Consider the following 24,126-nt stretch of genomic DNA (forward strand, 5'->3'; position numbering starts at 1 on the left):
CCAAACATCCAAGAAGAAAAGCAATGCATAGATTCTATCACCGACAGTCACGGTTAACATCTTAGCATGCAACTGATTACTTTTGGGGGCGCATAATACTGCCTATAGAGTTAATAGCATGCGCTATAAAAAAAATCACTCATTAAAGACTTCCAATGTCACTAACTAGTCCTTGATATATTTTAAAACGGCTCCAGGGTATTCTGTTGTATGGCTTGCATAACCATTTTCTTACTCTGTACATTCAGGTCACCACCACCCCCCTTTACTATTATAAATAGTGCTGCAATCACACCCTTGGAGAGGTTCAGTGCCTGTGTCACCCATTGTTTCCTTAGCAGAAATTCCTGGAAGTAAAGTTAGTAGGTCAAAGGCTGGAAGCTGCTTCTAAGGGTCTTGATATATCCTGTCAAAAAGATTCGTAACAAACTGCACTCCCACCATACCTGGCAATTTCTTCCTACCATGGTCACACCAACACAGAGCACTTTCATTTAAAAAAACTAACATCTTTTATTTTATTATATCTAAGCTTACAAAGGTTACTTCTATTTCCAAGCACTTCCACTGATGTATAAATGAATAGAATTCCCTTTCTATGTCCTCTTTCTCTCTGGAAGCATCGTTCATTTTCCAAAAGGCATTAGGCCACAAAGTTAGTATGGGAAGGAGACAGGCAGTTGGAGAGACAGACTGTTTTAACCTGGAGAAGTTAAGACTCCTAGACTCATGATTTGACTGCTTCAAGAGACATGAGCAGTGAGCTTAGCCTGGAACTCTGAAAGACAGCAGTAAGCATGAGAAATAAGATGCATAAGCAGAGCCAAAGAGTCCTGTGCCAGCAGATTGTAGAGAAGACAGAGAATTGCCATTTATATCTTGTTGTCAGGCAGTGGTGCAGGATCTACAGCTCAGGTTCCCAGCCAAGCCTAGGCTAGACCCATGGCTCATCTTAATGGTGTGTCTGTCCTTCCAGATAAAACCTGGACCTGAGGATGAGGCTATCAAGTCCAAGGGAAGCTTCTTTCATCCCTACCACCATTCTCCATAATGAAAAAGAAGAGATAAACTCATGTCATCCTACAGATTCTTGCCAAATTGAATCCCAGATCAGTGAATTGCTATTCCTCTATCTCTTTCTAGCCAGCGACGGTGGTTTATGCCTTTAATCCTAGCTACTCAGGAGGCTGAGACCTGAGGCTCGCAGTTCAAAGCCAGTCTGGGAAGGAAAGTCCCTGAGACTCTTATGTCCAATAAACTACTCAGAAAAAGCCAGAAGTGGTGCTGTGGCTCAGTGGTAGAGCGCTAGCTTTGAGCACAGAGAGGCTTAGGGGCAGAGCCCAGGCTGAGTTTAAGCCTGGGACTGGCAAAAAAAAGAGAAATATCTCTTTCTGTCTTAAGACACCATAAAAGGAGAAGGGAAATCAAATTTCAGCTAGGAAAACAGGGCCAAGAAGAGTATACTGGTAAACGGCACAGTCATGAATCAAGAGACTAAAAACCAATTTTTATCTATTGGAAAGTTAAAAACATACACACATGCACATACGCCTTCACATATGTCCACTCAAGCTTTTAGAACACAGAAATTATATATGTATACACACACACATATGAGAACCTTCTGAAAATTTCAGCATGCACTTGACAACTTTACAATTTTAAAGATTCCCACAGGGTTTGTATTCTTTCTGACTCTTACTAGTGAGCATATGCATCTACAGATTCTTTCCTCTCATCTAGTGTAATTTAATACATATTTTTATTGAGAAAGTGGCAGGGTTCTATTTCTTGTTTTAATGACATTAAGTGGTGAGATCCCCACAGGGTCTTAACAACTATAAGCAGTTGCTTAAAAAAAATTCCTTTTAAAACAATTTGCATTAAAAATGTTTGACTAAGCTATAATTAAGTTTTTTTCCAACATTAAAATATTTCTGAAGGCTAAGCTTTAAATGAATTTTAAATTCAGATGGTGTGGATAGAGGTGGTGAGTAATTCCAGGTTTAAACGAAGTTCAAAATCTTGTGAGGATCCCTGCTGTTCTTAAGACTTCCCCAGTCAATAATCTAGACACTTTCACGTAGAATAGTACAGAAGTACAAGGTAAAGAGAAGCACTCTGGATGTGAAATGAAGATGCCTGAACAGCCATCCGAGTTCAATTGTTCACTGCACAGGAAGAGGAAAAAGCCTCAAGGGAAGGAACCAGAAAGGTTAATAGATGCCAAATGCATGCATTGTATGCAAAACACACAATACAGATGGAGCTCAGTATTCTTTTCTGTTGAACCTAAGTGGAGTCTCTCAGTGCTTTTCAATTCAACCTTCAAGTGTATCAGAACTGATTCCTAAAATGAAATGCAATTACCTTCTTTCAACTGAAAAATTGCATGAGGTATGAAATTCCTGGTAAGAAAACCCTAAAACATTTTGGAGGCACTATAAAATGTCTTTATGGTAATATTTGCTATTTCAAACAATTTGAATGGTTGCTTAGGAAATTTCCATTTTTCCTGGGCTGGAATATTGAGTGAAGTATATGTATCATTCTCAATATAATAAATTCTTTGTGTTTCTAAGACCAAATCCACTCCCTGTGCTGCTGGGCTGAATCTTCCGTTCTTCTGTTATAAGCTCTAAGCTACATCTACAGTCCTAATGGCAGGGATACTTGAACATAATTCTTAAAATCTTCCAGCACGAAGTAGTATCTGCTGTAGGGGATTGAGGAAGGGGAACCACATCCACAGGCATGGATTAGGCATTCAGTTTTAACTTTCTATTAGTTTATATTGGTTGATACTTTTTCATAGGCCTACAGCACATGATAATAGTCATATCCTCCTATAAACTGTGCTACAATAACTAGATATTTATATGAAAAAATGACCCTTGACCCTCAATTTATACCACACAAACCAAGTGATTCCAGATGGATTATAGGTCTCAATTCCAATGTTCAATAATAAAGATCAGAGAAAATAGTAAATCTAGGAAGTTACATTTGGGATTTACCCAATAGAGCATAGAGAGAGGAAATTGTAAGGGAAATGCTGGATATCATATTAAAATATTAACTTGAGCTGGGTGTGGTTCACATGCCTGTATTCTTGGCATTTGAGAGGTGGAGGCATAAAGATGATGAGTTAAAGGCTAGATTGGGATACACAGAATGACTCTGCCTCAAAACAAACAAGCAAGCATATCAACATTATCATTTTTCATCAAAAGACTACATACTCTACAACATATAAATAAACAAAGGGCACATAGTTACTATGAAGAACTACTACAACTTGGAAATACAAACGCAAGTGGGAAATAGGTATGAAATTCTGCATTTTGTTAATCCAGTAAACGCAAATTAAAACCACAGTGAGATGATACTTAATGGTGATCCACAGTCTGACTAGGTCACAGGGTCTCATACCATCTCTGTGAGCCCGTGGTTCCATTCTCAGATCTGTGCCCTACAAAAGCGTGTAGACAGATGGAAGATGGTGCAGAGCAAATGATCTGAAAAAGTCTCAAGTTCCAACAGAGGTGAAATGGAAAAATAATTTTAGGATCTTGATACAATGATGCTCTCTAGTACACTACAAATGAATGAACTATAAGTATAAGCAATTCTCCAAATAGGTGAGCAAAAGAAACCAGATTCAAAAAATAAGCCAATACTGCTTTGAGGGATACATAGACTCTTCTTCTTATTTCCAGATTCCTCATTTGCAAGTCCATCTATTCTCTCAAATACACCTGTAACACCTAAATAAATACCTGGGAGCTTCCAAGGTCTTGTGAGAACATGTGCAGAGCAATGGAAAACCTGAGTCATCCAACAGGCACAAGTGAGATCAAATGAGGTAAGCCTGCCTTTGAGTTTCAGCTATCATACTGTAAATAAGCTTGCTTTCGAGGTCTGTTGAGTGCCAGATTTCCGTGTTCCTTATTGAAGATTTCTATTTAAAATGGCCCCTAGGCATACAGCTGAAGTTCTGCTGGTGTTCATAAGCACAGGAAGGTTGTGATGTTTCTCACAATGCAAATATGTGCTTCAAATGTTTCACTCAAGCATGAGTTCCAGCATTGTTGTTCATGAGTATGGTGTTAATAAATCAACAACAACATTAAATAAGGTGTCTTAAAAGCAAAACACATGTAAACATGATTTGTATCAATTAGTTGAAGAACATGTTGTCACAAGAGACTTCTAGGAACTTGACCCCCTATTATCTCTCCTGGAAGCCATGACTGGATATTTACTAATTCGGTGATTGCAGTGACGGTACAGTGGCCGTTCTGCAAATACTGAGTCAACTGTATTTAGAAGGTAAAAGTGTGAAGAAAAATGAAAACACCATTTACTATCAACATCAGGCTAATGCTTAGCATGGTGAGGAGGGAGAACAGGAATAGGGATGGAGAAGCAAGAGATAAAGATATTGGCCAGGTTGCCCTCGTTCAGAAGGGGCAGTAGTTAATAATGATTAACATATGTGTTTGTATCTCATAGACTTTTTTCTATGTAAGACCTTTTCAAAACTGCTTTAAAATATACTTAGAGACAGTAAGTACAACAACGTTTCAGGAGGCTTGCTTCTCTGGGCCATGGGATGAATGGTAACATGCAGTCTTAATTTTTTAGAGGAATTTGGGAGTTAGAACACATCTGAACAGATAGTGCAGCCATTCTACCTATTCTTGACCTCCCCCCGCCCCAAATGCACAATCTTGTACTTTAAAAATATTTTCCATGATATTTTATAACAAAAATAATTCCATCGTGAAAAATGATCTCCCCCGATATCTGAAGTGCTAACTGTGCCTCTTTAGAAGGCCAGGAGACAGTGTAGACTTTGTTCCACCAATCCACGGATCAGGTTGCATAACACAGTTGGCAGCTCCCAGCGTCCACTGTCCTCTACTTTCCAGTCAAATGCAAACAAACACTGAGCAACTCCCACAGGTAACTGGATTTTCCTAGCCCACTTACCTCACTGAGAAGTTATACTGACTATTCTAGATACTAATTTCTTCGGGGGGGGGGGTATAAAATTATTACAGTAAATCCGTGGCCTTTTCCCTTGACTGGGACATGGGACGTGAAGAGGATGTCTCCACGGCACAGTGTGCTTAGGCCAGACAACGTGTGAACCACACTGGCTGAAAGGCCTGGCCATCTGGCCTATTTTTTCTATACACTCTCCTTTGAGGGACTATTTCCTGTTTGGACTAGTGGGAGGAAAAAGAAGGGAAAAGGATTTAATAGAATCTAAATGTCTACTGATGAAAACAAAAGAATATCTAAAATTAGCAGTGGTGGCCCGCGCTACTACTGCTTGACAGTGACTCTAGGGAGGCGGAATTCCTCAAGTGAGAGCCTAAACTACTCACTATGGTTAGAACTTTCAGCAATAGAAGAAAGACTTCTGATCAGGGTGACAGCTGGGGGGACTAAATTAAATTCCTGCCACCGTAAAACCTTGGTCCGGATACCATGGAAGGCATATGAGACGGAGATAAGAAGAGATGAACCCTGATGGAAAGGCCAACAGCCTCTGCCTCTTTTCTTCATTGCAGGCAAATAGCTGACTTCCCTCTAGTTCTAGTGTTTATTCTGTAATCTAAACATGTGGAAAACGTTACTGATCTGATTTCAACCACTCAAATGTCTCCAACTATTTCTTCCCTGCTTGGTCTTGCTCCTCCAACGAGACCTTCCTCACAACTCAGGCTCTCCATGCCATCTTGCCTGCTCTCCATAGCTACCAGGAAGGAATGTATCTCCCAGGCCTCCTTGCTCCTCTGGTTCTGAGGAGTTTATTGACTTGAATGGAAAAAAAAAAAACAAACTATAAATGATTTTCTAGCAAAGTTACCCTTTCCACTGAGGAAAAACAAAGTTTTAACATCCGTGAATAAAAAACAAATGGAAAAAAATACTTTTTATATTCTTTTCTAGTTCTTGTACTTGAAAACTGAACAGACACAGAGGGGTCAATAAAGACCATTCATTTGATCTCACAAAATTAGAATTTCTGTTCATTTCAAATTAAAGGTGGATCCAGATTTACTCTGGACAATATGAGTTGCTAAGAAAACATAGAAGGAAAACAAAAAAAAATGTACATGCTTAACCATTACTGGAGACCACATGAAAATACAAACCTGGCGGCGTCGCCTCTCTGTTTAAAGCACGTCAGTGACTCCTCCCATGAGCAGGGCCATTCTCGACTGCTGCGGGGATGTGAGTGTGGTTGTCTCATTCTGACTGGGCTAGCTGAATAGCACAGTCCTGTTCATAAGCTTCCCATTGTCTACTAACTGTAGAATGGATTCCCAACCCAGGGATGGTGACTTAAGGACTTCCAGTTTATTCCTTTTTATCAGCCCTCATACGTCTCTTCCTCTAGTTCCTTTCAACAGTTCTTTTTTAAAAAAAATTTATAATGAAACAATTTATTGAGTATACATCTTTCATTATTAGAGAAATAAACAATGAAAGGGAATCCATACTGTGCCATCAACTTACAACTTCATGACAGCAGTAGTACATAAGGAAAAATGGAATTGAGGAGCTGCTAAACAAAACAATAGACTTGTATGTAAACTTAAAATGAAACAGCTCTTTCTCCATCTTATTGGGAAAAAAAAGCCAGCACATAGATCCTCACATTATTAGTGCACTAACTTTTGAATAATGCATAACATGTAGTTGTGTCGTCTCACTATAATCAAGTTAGAAGTATGTCACCACCAAACATTTTCTTGTTTCCTTGTTTTCTGTTTTGTATTTTGTGGTAAGAAGATAGATCATGGGATCTACCCTCAGGGCAGATTTTAAAGTGTTTTTCATATCTTACTGTCAACTACATATAACGTTGTACAGCAGATCTTTAGAACAAGTGCCTTGTTTATAATTTTGTACTCACTGAACATACTCTCTATATTTTTTAATAAGTTCTTATCTACCAAATGTGATACCAGGGGTAACAGTGCCCTACTAATTTCACTGTTGAAGAGTCATATAACTCAGGCTGGCCAATCACATTATCTCCCAACCTCTGGCCTTGTAATTTGTTCAGAACAGACACAAACCAATGATCACTTCCTTGCTGGTACTAGAATTTGAACTCAAGGCCTTGCACTTGCTAGGCACTCTGCCATCTGAGCCACATCCCAGCTCTTTTTGCTTTAGTTATTTCTCAGACAAGGTCTACATATTTTCACCAAGACTGGGGTCTAGAGTCACGTCCTTCCTACCTCTATCTCTCACATTGCTGGCAATTCAGGAATAGCACACCTGGCTTGTTTTTCAGACAGGATCTGTCTAATATTTTGCCAAGTTAGTAAACTATAATCCTCCTATCTCTGTCTCCCTGGGATTATACGCATGAACCTCTCTGCCTGCCTTGGAAAAAAACTATTTTTTTGATAGTTAGATACTCACTTTTATTAGCATGGAAAACAGTCACGTGCCCGGCTCTGGAACCCTGGCCTCAGTTTTCCATCCCTGTTCTTGTCAAGTATATAATATTACTTGTGCCATGAACATGCTTTAAGAGAAGATCTCCACATACTTGCTGGTGCTGTTGTTCTCATCTGCAATGTCTCCCTGCCTCTCTGCTTCTCACTGTCCACCCACCATCCACTAATCGAAGCGTGTTGTAAATGTCACCTTCTTCGTGAAGCTTCTTTGATGTCATGGTATATCACATTTTCCATTTTCCTTTTGCACCTGACCCTATCTCCCCCTTCCCCACCCCCAGTTTCCCCCTGCAGTTCCTGTGTGTGCACTGTGGATGCTGGAAAAAAAAATCTCTTTGGATTTGCCAGTACTCAAATGTGGTATTACAAAGACAGAAGCTCCACAGGATCAGAGCAAATAGTTTCGGGTAAGGGAATATGGGTCTGCCAGAAGCCAAGGGTAAGACTGCCGTCAGCCAGGCAAGCCAGACGTTCCCCATCAGGATCATGGGAAGTAAACAGGCTGCTCTCACTCTGGGGTTGTCATGACAGCTCTACAGACCGGGTTGCTTGCCTAAGATGATTATGTGTGGCAAATAGGACAGAACGGGGGCTTCTGACATCTCTGTTCTGACAGGGAGGGAGACGAAATTTTCTAATGAATTCTGATATTCTAGGGTTCACTGGAGTGATTCATTAGCATCATTCTTCCCATTCTTCCTCCTGATGACTGGGTAGTGTGGCTCAATGGCAGGCAGGTATGTTTGTCTCATGACTTGTGCTAGATCATTCTATCCCATAAATTTTAAGTCCTTCCTTCCTTCTTCCCTCCCACTCTCCCTCCCTCCCTCCCTTCTTTCTTTCCTTTGTTGGTCATGGGGCTTAAACTCTGGACCTGGGCACTGTCCCTGAGCTCTTCAGCTCAAGGCTAGGGCTCTACCATTTAAGCCACAATGCCACTTCTGGCTTTTTTGTTTGTTTGTGTTTTTAGTAGTTCATTGGAGGTGATAGTCTCATGGATTTTCTTGCCCAGGGTTGGCTTTGAACCATGATCCTTAGATCTCAGCCTCTGAGTAGCTAAGGTTACAGGCGTGAGCTACCAGCACCTGGCATTAATATTATTCTTTAAACTGACCTCCTGAACCTCAGTACTTCCTTTAGTGCATTCTAAATAATGAGATGCTATTATTATTCAGATAAAAGTTAGCCCTTATTTAAAATTATTTTGGATATCTCAATGCTTTGAAGTTTATCTTTTGGTTTAGCTTCTGTTCTTTACCACTAATTGCTTTAAAGTTTAGTGTGTATGTGTTTGTGTTCCAATAAAACTTTATTTGTGAATACAAGTTTCTTTGTGCCAGTACTAGGGCTTGAACTCAGGTCCTGGGCACTATTCCTTAACTTTTTTAACTCAAGTCTAGTGATCTACCACTTGACTCACAACCGTACTTCTGGCCTTTTGTTGGTTACTTGGAAATGAATCTCATGGACTTTCCTGCCTGGGCTGATTTTGAACTGCAACTCTCAGATTTCAGCCTTCTGAGTAGGTAGCTGTATAGGTATGAGCTGCCATCAACTAGCTGTTTTGTTTGTGGAAAGGCAAGTTTTTCTCTCTTCACAAGCTGTAGGAAAATAAGCATAGGAATGGGCTGGGAGGCCAGGCTTTGATGGTCAAGACTCTTTGCTAAGGTGATGGAAGAGTAGGAACATCAAAGGCTGAGCAGCACAGGGCTTTGCAGCCAGGCGCTGGAGACTGGGGCTGGGATACTAGCTCTGCCACTCATTTGCTGTTCTCTTCAGACAAGTTCTACAACCTGCTTTCATCTGCCAAAGGGAAGGTAATGGCTAGTCCGTAAGACTCTTGGGAAAATCAAGTGAACCGCCATGTACACGTTTACCACACACAGAGTGGCTACGGTCATAAGGGTCTTGAGAAGTGCTACAAGTCTCCATATGACTTAATCTCTATCCTCACTGGAATTTACAATGGGGTATTTATCAAGACAGTGAACATCAGGCCAAGACATGGAGTCATCCCCAAGTTCTTATTCTCTCATCCCTTCTAGTTCATTCATCAGCAAATTAGGTTCCTATCGTTTCGAAATAGGCCCAGAATGTGATCTCTTCTCGACATGGGATAGGAGCATCCAAACCCGTGTCACCAATAGCTTCACCTACGGTTTTTCTATGTTCACGTTTGCACCTTCGCATCTGACCTATACTGAGATGCTTTCAAAAAGCAAAACAAAAACCTTTAACTCTTAAGAATTGCAAGTCAGTCTGAAAAGCTAAATCAATAAAAAATGTATTTATCCATTCCCTTCACATATTTACATTCATTTTATGTTTTCTCCTTTTAATTTAGACATCATTTATCTAAGTTCCCAATACAAAAAAAAATAGTAACGATCCCAACCCACATTTCTGGAATATTCAGGGTTCCTAGGAGAGTTTCTTAACTTATTCAAGCTACAAACTTATATACCATGCAGTTCGCACACTCTCAGGGCACAGGTTTTAGTGCAGACAGAGCTGTGCAACCTCTCTTCACCACAGAAGGGTCTGCCGTCCCTCTTCCCAGCCACTGGCTGTGTAGTTTACACAAGTGATGTGTGTGGTCTTTTGAGGATCATCCGCATGGTAGAAACCAGAGTTGTTTTTAAGATAGCATTTTGCTTTCTTCCTGGATGTGCAGCTGAACAATGAAGGATATTTTTCACTTCCTTTTATGTCTAGGATGACAAGGTCTTCATCATCATGCCCAGCTTCTTCAGCTGAGATGGATTCTCAGGCACTGTTCTGCCTAGGCTAGTCAGGAACCACCATGATCCCGATCTCAGCTTCCAAGAAAGCTAGGGTGACAAAGGTACCCAATGGCAAGCAGCTATTAGTTGATGCATGCCTGCGTTAACATTGAACCATGATCCTCACATCTCAGCCTCCCAAGTAGCTAGGATTACAAATGTGAGCTGCCATCATCAGGCTTTGGAGATTTTTTTTCTTTTTTTCCAGTCCTGGGCCTTGGACTCAGGGCCTGAGCACTGTCCCTGGCTTCTTTTTGCTCAAGGCTAGCACTCTGCCAACTTGAGCCACAGCACCACTTCTGGCTTTTTTAATACATGTGGTGCTGAGGAATCGAACCCAGGGCTTCATGTATACGAGGCAAGCGCTCTACCACTAGCCATATACCCAGCATCTGGAGATTTTTTTTGTTTTTGAAGGACCAAAGTTTTTAATGCTGATAAAGTTCGACACGGTCATTTTCTTCTTTTATGGCTCCTGCTTTGTTGTGCTAGGAAATTTTGCCCAACTTGAAGATTTTCTTGTGTGTTTTCTTTTCAAAGTTGTCAGGGAATGGCTTATTCATCTTCCCCCCCCGAATAGCTCATTCTTGATTGCCTCTTCTCTTCATCTTGGAGGAATCTGAAGTTGTAACGCACAGCCAGCCCTCGCGGAGCGCAGGCCGCCTCCGGTGCTCCTGGCGGCGGCGGGAAGCTTTCCTCGCAGGAGGCGGCCTTCCTGACGCCCGCTTCGACTCTCGTCCACGGAGGCCTGCGCATTCGATGGAGAAGCACACGTGGGACAACACGAAGAACATATTTTCGGGCTGTTTGTGGGCAGATTTCCTCAAATAAGCCTCCAAAGCGGGTCTGCTAGAACCATCTGTCCTAAGAAAAGTGAGAGACCACCTGTCTGTCTGCCTGAGCTGCACTCGGACAGGGAAGGTGTAATTATCTTCTTACCGGAGGATTTGAATCATTACAGTAAATCCCTTATTCAGCACGTATTGTATTGTATTGACATCAGGAGCTTTTTTTTTTTCTCCCTCTGCTCTCTAAAGATGGAGCAAAACCTTAGCCAGTCAGAGGCTGGACGGGAACTGGGCCTTAGCCCTATTTGTGTCGGAGTGAGAAATATCCAGTAGATGTTTACAGGGCAGTCTCCACATGCCAGGCACTGTTGCAGGTCCGGGGAACTCAGCAGGAAACATGCCCTGGGAGGCTTGCTCTCTCAGGCAGCTCAAGTTCAAGTACACTGAACTTGAAGGTAGAACATGGAACAACACAGACCCGTTCTACGTGCGCTTTTTGTATCTTGGGTTTCTATTTCGTGTGTTTTTGTAATGTGTGGTATCATAATGACTAAAGTAGGAATATACTTTAGAAATAAGTCAATAGAGGGCTGGGGATATAGCCTAGTGGCAAGAGTGCCTGCCTCGGATACATGAGGCCCTAGGTTCGATTCCCCAGCACCACATATACAGAAAACGGCCAGAAGCGGCGCTGTGGCTCAAGTGGCAGAGTGCTAGCCTTGAGCGGGAAGAAGCCAGGGACAGTGCTCAGGCCCTGAGTCCAAGGCCCAGGACTGGCCAAAAAAAAAAAAAAAAAAACTAGAAATAAGTCAATAGAAACAACAAATATGTATTAGAGATAAATGCCCCAAACACTGTACTGGATGATGTTTTAATCATTCGTGTGATTAAACGTTTTTAGAAAGTACACTATGCGTGTGCCTAAAACAGATAGCAAGTAAGTAGACAACCAAACCAGATCATCTGAGATGCTAAGATAGCCATGGAAAGGAAGGAGAACGAGCAGGGTGACGCTGGTGTCTGGGTGGGCATGGTGGGTGGCAGGGTGATTTGGAATCTGTGGAGATGACAGCTTCTTTCTGGGGTGCTGAGCTGGAACTTCAGGAAAGTCAACCGCTAAAGGCTTGGGCAGCAGTGCATCTTTTAATGTCAACCATTTGGTATTAAAACAAAACCAATCCTTATTTTTCCTAGCTCCCTCAGTTTTTTCTTCTTTAATCACACAGCTTTTTCCAAGAATTCTGGGTCAACTTAGCAGAAACAATCCTATTTTGAAAGAAAGCTATTAAAAAGGAATCAGTAATAAACACTGACCTGGCTGCATTAGATAGAATTCCTAGTACTAACTGGTAAAGCAAAACATGCGTTTCCTGCAAGAAAATGTTTCTTAGTACAGTTAAAAAGTTGTTCTGCTTCAGGAAATGCTTCCCTTTTTAATATGTGCCCTAAAAAGAAAAGTTGCTTGCCTTATTGAAAAAGAGAAATTATATAAGTTAATATAATTAGATACCATGCTTATCCACACTTCCTTGTGACCCTGACTTTTCCTGCCTGGCATCTAACATTTCTGAAGTTCTATTCACTTTTTGTCAGTGCGTTTGTCAAATCATTCACAAAGATATTCATGGTTAAGAGATCTACAAACACATTCAGTTCCCTTCAGAAAGCATCAATGTATATTTTCAAATATACCTGTCTGATATTAGCAAGGACAAGCTTTCTAGAAAGCCACCCCCAACCGCACAAGTCTCATTGTCACCTAAACTTATTGCAACAAAATGCTACTTTGAGTATGTTTAAGTTTTCTGTCATTCTCCCAACAAACTACAGGAATATCTTTCCAAGGAAAAATACTGTAACCCATAAGTCAGCAAATTACTAACCTGAAAGAATACGTCCTTTCTGAAATGAGAAACCCCTACTATTCACAAACAATTAAATGAGGCCAGCAGGGCGGGAGCCTAAGAATCTGGATTTTTTAAATGCTGTTCACTGGGGGCTGGGGCCAGGCTGAGACCTGGAGGATCAGGGCTTAAAGGCAGTGTGGGCAGAAAAGTCCACGAGACTCTATCTCTAATGAATCAGCAAAATGCTAGACTGGAAGTGTGGCTCAAGCGGTAGCATTCCATCTGTGAGTGAAAAAAGGAAAAGTGAGAGCAAGAGGCCCTGAGTTCAAGCCCCAGTACCAGCATTCATCCCACCTGGCTTTGTGGTTCTGAAGGGCAACTAGAGATAAGAAACCACGGCTCCTTGCTTCCCACTGTGTTGCAAGCCAGCTTGGAGGTGAGTGTGCAAAGCATATATGCACACTGCACTTAGGAGAGTAGCAAAACACCTTTTGGATTACTTTGTTCCTCTAAAACCTTTGATTTGTTTGCATGAATTCTGTTACTATTTTTGGCTCTGCAAAGACACATTAAGCTTCTTATCTACTGAATTAATAATGCTAATCTGTGATTTGGCCAAAAGAAAGAAGGAATTCTGAGCAGGAAGGGTTCACTCTAGGCTAGGGTAGTTTGTCTTGTGGCTGGGTAGGTGCTGCCACTGGGAAAGGAGGATGGTGTCAGGGTCAAGGACAATGGAGTTTCTGTGGAGACAGACACAGCACTAGGAAGCCTTGCTTCTAAAGCCCCAGCTCTCCTTGGAGTGCTAATGATAGCCAGGTTTGCACAGGGCATTTCTTGTCTCTGACTCCACCCAGCACTTCTGTGCACGCTGCCCTGACTTTTTTTTTCCTGGGGGTGGGGCGGGGTGAAGGTTAGCAAGGCTGAGTGATTTTCTAAGCAGGGGAAAGGGGTGCTTCTCTGGGAGGCTTTCACAGGGCTGACAGCCCCTAGCAAAGTCTCCAGCAAGTTTACAGGACAAGCTTGGTGGCCACAGGGACTGGCCTGACACAAGCGCAGAGGACTTAGAGGGAACTTGCTTGAATCGCCCTGCAACCTGTTGAAACAGGCAAAATCCCAGTTCTGTGAGCTCACACATACACATTAACAGAAAAAGGGGGAAAAAAAAACAGTTTGGAAACTTCTCAATAATTTGAAAGGTTGTCTGTTTTCAGAGAACAGTTGTCATACATGACAAACTTCTAAATAAAAATAATCTTCTTGGGACTGGGACTGTGTGGCTTAGCGGTAGAGTGCTTGCCTACCATGCATGAAGCCCTGGGTTTGATTCCTCAGGACCACATAAACAGAGAAAGCTGGAAGTGGCGCTGTGGCTCAAGTGGTAGAGCGCTAGCCCTGAGCAAAAGAAGCTCAGGAACAGTGTCCAGGCCTTCAGTTCAAGCCTCAGGACTGGAAAGAAAGAAAGAAAGAAAGAAAGAAAGAAAGAAAGAAAGAAAGAAAGAAAGAAAGAAAGAAAGAAAGAAAGAAAGAAAGAAAGAAAGAAAGAAAGAAAGAAAGAAAGAAAGAAAGAAAGAAAGAAAGAGAAAGAAAGAAAGAAAGAAAGAAAGAAAGAAAGAAAAGAAAGAAAGAAAGAAGAGAAAGAAAGAAAGAAAGAAAGAGAGAAAGAGAGAAAGAGAGAAAGAGAGAGAGAAAGAGAGAGAGAGAGAAAGAAAGAAAATATCTTTTTTTTTTTGGCCAGCAGTCCTGGGGCTTGACATCAGGACCTGGGTACTGTCCCTAAGCTTCTTCTGCTCAAGGCTAGTGCTCTACCACTTGAGCCACAGCCCCTCTTTTGTCCTTTTTTGAGTAGTTTATTAGAGATAAGAGTCTCGAGAACTTTCCTGCCCAGGGTTGGCTTTCAACCATGATCCTCAGAAATCAGTAGCTCTGATCTTCAGATGTGAGTAGCTAGGATTACAGGCGTGAGCCACCGGTGCTCAGCTAAGAATAATATACTTAAGAATTGTGGATCAACACTGAAGTACAACAGTTTGGGGTCAGTACTGGTTTGAATACTGGTTCTGCCACTTATTCCGGGTGTCACCTGGAGCAATTTACCTAAGTCTGTGTGTCTTTTCCCTCGCTTGCAAATGGGGATCATTAACAATGTCTTCACCTGCAAGGGGTGGTGAGACCAGAAGGAGACGACACACTTCATGACTGGGCCACAAAGGCCCAGCTCACAGCGCACGTTTAGCAGATGGCAGCTGCTAGGATCGGGTTACGCTCGACTGGCCCTGAAAAAATGGCTCTCGTTTTAGAATAGAAAATACTTACGGTACATACTCTGCCTCAAGTTCCAGGACTTTCAGGCTAGAATTATTACCCCCTCGTACAGCCTGTCACTGTGGCTACACAGCAAAAGTTCCCAATGGAGAACACAAAGTTCATGGATGCTCAGGCTGTCACCAGTGACCAATAAATGGCCACCGAGGTCCAATGCCTGAACCCATAGCTCAGAATTTCATGTTCCAGTAGAGGTTCATCTGTGAACTTTCATTAAACCCCAGGCTCTTCTTTCACAGCAAGCAAGGAGGAGAGGCCTGTTTTTCCGGTGACTCTCTCAAAGAAGAACTTGTGGCGTCACAGGAAGACTTGGTGTCGCCAAGATGTCCAGACGTAGAGGACAGCCACTGCCCACCAGCGCAGGCTCATTCTGGTGGTGATAGTGGAAGAGTCTGAATTTCAGGGGGCTCCTGTGGACAGCTTCCTGAGAAGTCCTCACGCAGAAAGTGGGGGACAAGCACAACCATGTTCATCGCAGCACAATTTGTCATAGCTAGAATCTGGAACCAACCCAGATGCCCCTCAGTAGACGAATGGATCAGGAAAATGTGGTACCTATACACAATGGAATTTTATGCCTCTATCAGAAAGAATGGCATTGCCCCATTTGTAAGGAAATGGAAGGACTTGGAAAAAGTTATACTAAGTGAAGTGAGCCAGACCCAAAGAAACATGGACTCTATGGTCTCCCTCACAGGGAATATTCAGCACAGGTTTAGGCAAGTCACAGCACAGGATCACAAGAGCCCAATAGCTATACCCTTATGAACACAAAAGATGATGCTAAGTGAAATGAATTCCATGTTATGGAAACAACTGTTATATCACTGTTGTAATTACTTTCAACATGCGATGTGAAACCATAGCTTCTATTATTGATGATCCTCTTGTATGCCCTTCCTGTGGTCGTACCTTCACTATCTCTGTATCTTATCTGAGTACATTGGAAACCATGTATACAGGTATTAGAACTAGGAAACAGTAAGGGAATACCAAAATCGAGAGACACAGGGTAAAAAAGACAAACGATCACAAAAGCAATACTTGCAAAACTGTTTAGAGTAAATCTACCGAGCAACTCATGGGGGGAAATGGAAAGGGGGAGCGGGGAGGGGGAATGAGGGAGGAGGTAACAAACAGTACAAGAAATGTAGCCAATGCCTAAAGTATGAAACTGTAACCGCTCTGTATATCAGTTTGACAATAAAAAAAAATTGGAAAAAAAAAGAAAGAAAGTGGGGAACAAGGCAGTGGTGGCCTGGAACTGATTCACCTGGGCACAATCTCCTGTGAAACTGGGATGATAGGCGTGCACAGCGCCATACTTAGCTACGAGTCGAGAAGGGGTCTTTTTAACTTTTCTGGCCAGGCCTCACACAAACCAGCAACAAAGGTCTGTATGTGTCAGTACAGATGTGGTTTTATTAACACACACACACACATACACACACACACATATACACGCATACATACTTTTTGGCAGCTCTGGGGTTTGAATTCAGTGCCTTGCACGTGCTAGGCAGGCACTCTACCACTAGAGCCTCAACCATAACCCTTTGTGCTGGTTATTTTGCTGGCTTTGGAAGGTAATCCTCCCACATATGCCTGCCGAGAATCTGCTGTTACAGGCACATGTGACTGAGATGGGGCTCGGGCTAAGGTGTGCCCTAGCTCATGTAAACCCATCATCTTCCTGATCTTTGCCTCCTCATTAGCTCAAGTCAGAGGTACATGGCATTCCCCACCTCCACCCCCAGTCTTTAAAAGGTTTTGTCTTGTTTATTTGGTGGTGGTGTTTTTTTGTCAGTCCTGGGACTTAAACTCAGAGCCTAGGTTTTATCCCTGAATTTCTTTTGCTCAAGGCTAGCACTCTACTACTTAAGCCACAGATCTACTGCTTGCTTTTTTTTGGTAACTTATTGGAGGTAAGAGTCAGCCTGGGCTGGCTTGAAAACATAATTCTCAGATCTCAGCCTCCTGAGTAGGTGGGATTACCGGCATGAGCCACCAGTGCCCAGTTTAAAAGTATTTTTGATTCATCATTTGATATGGGTTACATGTACCTTCCAAGCATTCATGCATTGAAACTTAATCCCTATTGAGAGATATTAAGAGGATGGGAACTTAGTCTGACTGTGATGTCTGAGGGTTGGGCCTTTGGGGCTGGGATACAGCTTAGTGGATGCAGTGCTTGCCTAGCAACTATAATATCCTAGGTTTGATCCCCATTACCAAAAAAGAAAAGACAAAAAGAAAATAGTTAAAGGCTAGGACTTTGAAAGGTGATTAATATTAGGTAAGATCACCATGATAGAGCCCTTGCAACTAAATATTGGTGTTTTTAAAAGAATTAAGGTTAAAAAAATCACAATACATATGTTTCCTGTGATTTCCTGCACTATTTTGGGATTTACCAGTAAGAGAGCCATCACCGGGCTGGGAATATGGCCTAGCGGCAAGAGTGCTTGCCTCCTACACATGAAGCTCTCGGTTCGATTCCCCAGCACCACATATATGGAAAACGGCCAGAAGGGGCGCTGTGGCTCAGGTGGCAGAGTGCTAGCCTTGAGCGGGAAGAAGCCAGGGACAGTGCTCAGGCCCTGAGTCCAAGGCCCAGGACTGGCCAAAAAAAAAAAAAAAGAGAGAGAGCCATCACCATTTGTGGCCACTTGACTTTGTATTTCCAGAGTCTCTGCTCCTTATAAAAGAGCCTGCCTTGGATATTTTTTCATAGCAATGCAGAATGGATGAATACATGGTTGAAATCATGGGTGTGGGACTGTGGTTTCTTAAGAGGCTTTCTCTAAGGATGATGTTACACTGTGAAATGTAGTATCACACAGCTTTCAAACAAATGTTACAAGGGATGAGCGTGCTCATTCTTATAAATCTGTATGGTTCCCTACCACAAACCTGGACACGTTAGATTGGGATGGATCCCAATACGGCTTAGCAGTAGAGGATTTGCCTTGCATGCATGAAGCCCTGGGTTCGATTCCTCAGCACCACATAAACAGAAAAAGCTAGAAGTGGTACTGTAGTTCAAGGGTTAGAGTGTTAGCCTTGAGCAAAAAGAAGCCAGGGGCAGTGCTTAGGCCTGGAGTTCCAGCCCCAGGACTGGCAAAAATGTGTGTGTGTATGTGTGTGTGTGTGTGTGTGTGTGTGTGTGTGTGTGTGTGCGTGCGCACGTGTGTGTATTTGCCAGCAGCATAATATTTAATAATGGTGTTGGTGGTTGTGTGGTAATTACCAAATCACCAGCATTGTGGAAAACTTACCATTACCTTCTCTTGCTATCATAAATAATGAAAACCTATTTGCCTGTATGTGGATCAAAGGAGTTGACAAAAGCCCACTGTAAGGGCAGAATGGATCAAGACATGGATCAAGACACATTATACTCATAAACTGTCACAATGAATTGGAAAACATTCAATCTGATGAAATATATATGTATACATACGTAAAAACAAAGTACTTGTTAAATTCTACCATATGCTTTCACTGGTACTGTCATACTGTCCCCAAGAGAGACATTCCTAATTTATAATCCTACATAATCCTTCCTCTCCCCTCTCCCTTTAAAAAAAAAATGGGACATCTCCAGTCTCTGTTCAAAGTATCCCCCCCAAAATAAATGAGAGTGCTGCGTGCGGTATTGCAGACCCAAGGGGACTGGTGAGGGTTGGAGGACAGGCCTGCTCTCTGTCAGCCTCTTCTCCTGAATTGAAAACGACTTGGCTTCCTCCCGCGTGTCAGTCAGCAAGCTGAGTCTGAACACTGAATACAGCAAGAGGAAGAATGAGCTTATATGCAGACGGCCCCCGCGTGCTGAGCATAAACACACGTGCGGAGCACCTCCAGCTGTGACACCTGATGTGCGCTGGCAAGGGGAACATCCGCTCACAACCTTCAGGGAAGAGGGGCAATGTTCCTTGTTTTCTCTTCAAGGTGAGAGAAAAGGGAAAGAGATGATAAATTCGTTTGGATTGGAGGCCTGAGTGTTTGAAATGAGTATTTTAGCAAGTTATAAAGAGGCATTCTCTACTCCCAGTGGGCAGGAGGCGACGGCTGGCATTTCAGAGTCCCAAATCCTTCCTGAAAGCCCAATGCTGTCTCTGTATTTGATAAGTGGATCTGGTCCAAGGTTTGTTTGTTGAAACAGATAATGTAATATTCAGACTGTCAGCATGTGCGCGCACGCGTGCGCACACACACACACACACACACACACACACACACAGCTGTGCCTTAACCCTTTCCCCTTTGTGAAACTTCCACAATCTCCATGTCTACCTCTTCTGAGAGAGTTTCTAATGATGTGGCTGGCCCCTGTGGGCAGAAGGGAGAGAGATGTTGTTAAACTGCAATCGTAAACTGCAGTAGTTAATTACAGATTGTATACACTTCCACTGAAAGTTAACAAAATGCAGTTGTTCCCCCAAGTCATTTGGAATCTGCCTGCTTAAGAGGACAACAGAGAGAGAAGCTTGGTCCGGAGCCTCTGAGGAGAGCAGGGACAAGGCTACGGCCCCTCATGGCTCGCACTGGGGTCAGAGACGGACCCTGAGCACAAAGCCATTACCGTGGTACACCTTCCCCCAAAGCAGAGACAGGGAGCGGCCATCAAGGGGATGCTGGGGGAATTTCCACTGGTGAACACAGCTACTGCTTTCTGGGTAACTCATGGTACATGTGAGCAGGAAAGAGCTTGAGAAATGAGTTGCCTGGAGTCAGTCCAAATAGTGAACTGCTCCCTGGTAGACAACGGGACAGTTTTGCAACTGCTTAGACAAGGCAAGCGCCTTGGACCCACTGGGACCTGTGCTCTTCCAGAACAGTGTCTGAGATGCCTCAACAATAGTAGCAATTAATGTTGACTGAGGGCTTCTTATAAGATAGGTCACTCAGCACATTGTTCTCAGTATCTCCTAATCAGCAAGCCTAGAGGTAGGTTCTATCAAGAAAGTGACTAGACATCATTTATGAAGTTGGTGTTCTGGGAAATAACAAAAAAATCCTTCTAGGATATTCTATCTACTCTGAGGCTACACCAACGAACCTCCCACCTTCCACCTCCACGAATACCTGGCAGATCTGCTGAGACGTGATGTTGCTACACAGAAGAGCCTAAATTCTCCATAGGACTTGCCTAGAAAAGGAAATCGTGGTTCTGATTTCTTTTTGTTCTACTAAATTACAGAAGGTCTAAGGGGAATAATTTCTGAAACTAAAGCAGCCAATCCAATCCCTGCCAATGGCTTGGAGGTTCATAGGAGTCAACCATCAGGGGGACTGTCAGGACTCTCACCAACCAGTAGCATCAACTTTCCACAGAACCTGTGACCCACAGGTCAAGAAGACTAACCCCAACTAACCCCAACACTGCGCCCTCAAAAAGTTAGTTTTCTACAACTCATAGAAATCATGACTACTTATATAGAATCTGATTTTGCAAACAGTATAGCTAATGGCACAGTAACAACATAGGAACTGGCACGGGTAAGCTCCCACAGAGAGAAAGAAAAAGACTTGTCTTTCTATGTAAGAACTGTCAGGCAAAATGATTCTGAGTATATAAAATGAATTGCCATGTGAATTATCTCCTAGGCCTCTTTTTGAACAATGAATTGTCCAGAGATATCTATTCTAGTCTATTTTGTTTATTCATTCACACAAGCAATGTTTTAGTCACCATGTTCCAGTCACTGTAGCCTTGAGAAAGTGTGTTTTACTCACGGGTTATATAAGACAATTAACTCGGTAATGAAAATACACCACAATACACCTTCTACTGGAGGATAAATACCCCCCAAATATGCTATGGCTATTCTACCCAATCTTAGGTGGTCAGGAGATCAGGGAAGGCCTTCTGAAATAAGTGACATTTCATAGCACAGTGTTCTCAGGAGGCAAGAAGAAATAGGGCAAGTTTGAGGAAGTGACAAGTTCAGTAGGGCCAAGGAAGGGAGTCGAAACAAAGGCTACAGTGTCAACCACACCTCTCAATTAATAAAAGGATCCTTGAGTTTATAGAAGGGCTCTGAAAGACATTTATTCAAGAGAGTTATGTGTTCAAGTGTGCCTCTTAGAACAAACCCCACGGTTGCCAATAGGGAGAATGAGCAGGAGGGGCCCATCTAGGGATAGGAAGACCAGACAGACAAGGATTGGGTGAGGGTAGAGGCGGTGGGGCAGGGGTCAAATGAGTTGAAGTGACAGAGGCAGAACTGATAAGTATGGATCACTGACACCAAGTCAGAGACGAGTAAAGGAAGCTGGCCACGTTTCCAGGCTCCAGGGGGAGAATGGTGGAATTCACAGAAGCAGGAAGGGCAGGTGGGGAACAGTTGTGGTGCAGAGGAGGAAGGGGAAGCAGTCTACTGGTGTGGGGCTTGGCAGGTAGCGGGGTGTATGGTCCCACAGAACAGGCAGAAAAGCTCCAGAGTACAGACAGTCTTTGGCACATTGCTGTGAGTGGAACTCCTAAAAAGGGATGAGGCCTGTCCAAGAGTTCAGAGCGTTTATAAGCGGACCTCAAGAAAGCACTTCTAAAAAGACAGAGATGGCAAGCCCACCAAAGCCATGGCTCGGAGGCCACGGGCAGCGTCTGGTGTTGACAGAAACCAAGAATGGGCCAAAGAGGACCCATGGGGCAGTCATGGTGGCCTCAGCACCGTGAGTGGGGGGATAAATTCCGACTGTGTGAGGAGCGCGCGAGACGGGGGAGATGCCTGTATTTACTGTCAAGGGTAGGGATGAGAAATATTCAGCACAGGACTTTCCCTCAGTAACATATCAAGGGTGAATTTACCAAACATTGGAAATAACTCCAGATACTTTAAAAAATAGGAAATAAAAAGACCATTTGAAAGCGAATGACCCCAAGGCAAGAAAAGACCTAGGAAACCCTTCCAAGATTTTTCCTTCCGAACGCCTGCTGGAATGGTCACCCAACAGCTTGGAGCTAAAGACGCCAACTCACTGGTGTGAGCCAAGTCTCAGGTCGGAGACGGTGATTCAGGGGTACAAGACTCCAACCACAGCTCCGTGTGTCTATTCTGAGCGAAAGGGCAGCCTTCAGGAGCGGTGATCACAGCCAGCAGGCCAGAACGCCGCACGCCACAGCCGTGAAAAGTCACACGGCACAGACAGCCCAAGCCCATCTGAGAAGCTGTGCTGGCAACTGTATACAGTAGAGGCAGGCAGCTCTCCACACCGCTTCTCTTGCCAACAAATGAATACGTGCTGCACTGCTGCCCAAAGAGGTACAGCGGGGTGAAGAGGAGGGAGAACCAGTCCCAGTCCCACAGCAGCTTCAAGTCCGGTGGGGACACCCGGCACCTCAATAGCTGGCGATCATGCATGTAGCTTAGTGGTGGGTTCACCAGTGGTGAACCCCTGGGGCGATTTCTAGGTCTACCACTTGTAGCCAGTGTGTTATCCTGCAGGTTAAACAATCTTTCCGGGAGTTAGTTTCCGCACCTCAAAAAATGAAGTCATTACCAGCCTCCTTGGGGGACAATTGTCAGTACATTTGAAACTCTCTGCTCAATGTTTGGAACTAAGGCATCCCTTCACTTAGCAGTAGTTGTTCTAAGCACAGTGACAGAAGTCAGCATTAGCGATGTGACAATGCTGAAAAGAGACCCTAATCCAGTCATGGGAGACAGAGGTAAGGAACGTTCCCCAGAGGAGCTCTCTGCAAATCCTAAGGCAACAGAAGTTGTGTGCATGTGTGTGTGTGTGTGTGTGTGTGTGTGTGTGTGTGCATGTGTACATGTGTATGTAGGCACTTGTGCACATGGGTGAGGGAAAGCCCAGGCAGAGGGAACTGTACTGTATTTTCTTTGTCCTCATATATTGAACTTGATATTATCTATCTGGATGCTGATTCAACAGAAAAAAAACTGGACTTGGAATTCAATTCAAAGGTTCAGGTTCAAATAGAGGTTTTCCAGATTAAAAGATTGTCCCATGAACTTGAACAGGCCACAAAACAAAGGTAAGAGCTGCTCTGCATTCTTCACTCATTCAGCCCCTGTCTACCAGGCACCCATAAACAGCACTGTCAAACATGGGAGAAACAATAGTGAACAAGAATGGGCACAGCGGGAGGTACCTCACAGGTAGGCTAGGAAGCAAGAGAAAAAAATAGGCAACTCTACTACAACAGACCAAGTAAGGGCTATGATGGAAGTGAATGTCAAAATAAAAAATAAACACTGTATGAAGTGGCTCTGGAAACTGGAAAGCAATATAGTATCAATACACATATAGGCCTATTATCAGTATGCTGTCTTTGTCAAGTTCTCTGTGGCCAGGTAACTAGCCATGAAGAAAGGGTCTTGCATTTGATGAGATAAGGTCTGCTCACAGTGGGAAGCATTTTGGTGATTTCACATACATAGATCTAAACCCTGGGCTTGTGATGGGGCCTGATAAACCAATTCCTCCATTCAATAAGTAGTTCATAGTGCATGTAGGCCAACCACTAGCCTGAGATCCATGGATATGGAGACAGATAAGATGATTCCTGGTCTAAAGTATTTGTTTAGGGAAAAAGATACCCCAAGATGGCAAGAGGTTTCACTTAATGCTCAACTATGTAAAATGATGAATCATAAAATTTACCACCCAGCCAGAACAATCAAAACAAGTCCAACAAAATTTATACCTGACTATAAGAATTAATAGGAAAACAAAGACATATAAATAAAAATATCAAATGATCCCTCAATATAACATAAAGATTAAATGGTTTGGTCAGAGTACTGACTGAGTCCCAGAGCCAAAGCACACTGATAGTGTCGCCTAATTGGCTATCACACACATCTTTGTTTTCCATGGGACTAGCTATATCCGTCTTACAGTCCTTTGCAATATGGAGTTTTCC

General features: G+C 43.0%; 1 protein-coding gene and 1 long non-coding RNA gene across 2 annotated transcripts in view; one reads left to right on the plus strand and one right to left on the minus strand.

Annotated features, from left to right (window-relative positions):
* Window positions 1–24,126, minus strand: part of Arhgap26 (Rho GTPase activating protein 26) — a 395,353-nt gene that overhangs the window by 19,387 nt on the left and 351,840 nt on the right. The gene's annotated exons all lie outside the window — the stretch shown is intronic.
* On the plus strand, window positions 5,905–6,502 carry LOC125340053. Its single transcript, XR_007208675.1, has 2 exons — window positions 5,905–6,261; window positions 6,296–6,502. It is a non-coding gene; the product is annotated as an uncharacterized LOC125340053 (long non-coding RNA).

This window comes from Perognathus longimembris, chromosome 22 (genome assembly GCF_023159225.1).
Source record: "Perognathus longimembris pacificus isolate PPM17 chromosome 22, ASM2315922v1, whole genome shotgun sequence".
Classification (NCBI taxonomy): domain Eukaryota; kingdom Metazoa; phylum Chordata; class Mammalia; order Rodentia; family Heteromyidae; genus Perognathus; species Perognathus longimembris.